We start from the raw sequence: 436 nt of genomic DNA, 5'->3' as shown, positions 1-436 counted from the left end.
GCCCGCAGGATCGGCTGAGGAGCGGACATTCTAGGTGTGCCCCAGGGCGTTCCTGGAGGAACTCCGCCCCTCAGCTCGCTCACTGCGGGGGCAGAACACAACCTGCTGGGACTGCGGATAAACTGTATGTTCTGGATTTAGGGTGCCTGTAAGTCGTACGCGTGGCCAGGGCTGCTGGTAAGACGCGAGGAGACGTCCCGTGCACAGCATAGTCCCTGTGTGGGTAAAGGTGATGCTTGCAAACAAGCAGCTACGGGAGCCGGCAAGAGGAATTGCCGACAGATAGAACGGCTGCTAGCGATCCTGAGAGTGGATCAGGTGATTCTGGGGGGCGGTTCCGCCAGAACTTGCTGATGACTGTATTGGGGAAAATATAAGTGGGACCCTGAAGTTATTACAAGTGAGTGTTATGAATATTTTGGCTACTAGTAGCTGG

Source organism: Corvus brachyrhynchos, unplaced genomic scaffold, assembly GCF_000691975.1.
Source record: "Corvus brachyrhynchos isolate BGI_N302 unplaced genomic scaffold, ASM69197v1 scaffold184, whole genome shotgun sequence".
Classification (NCBI taxonomy): domain Eukaryota; kingdom Metazoa; phylum Chordata; class Aves; order Passeriformes; family Corvidae; genus Corvus; species Corvus brachyrhynchos.
This window is presented reverse-complemented; position numbering follows the sequence as displayed.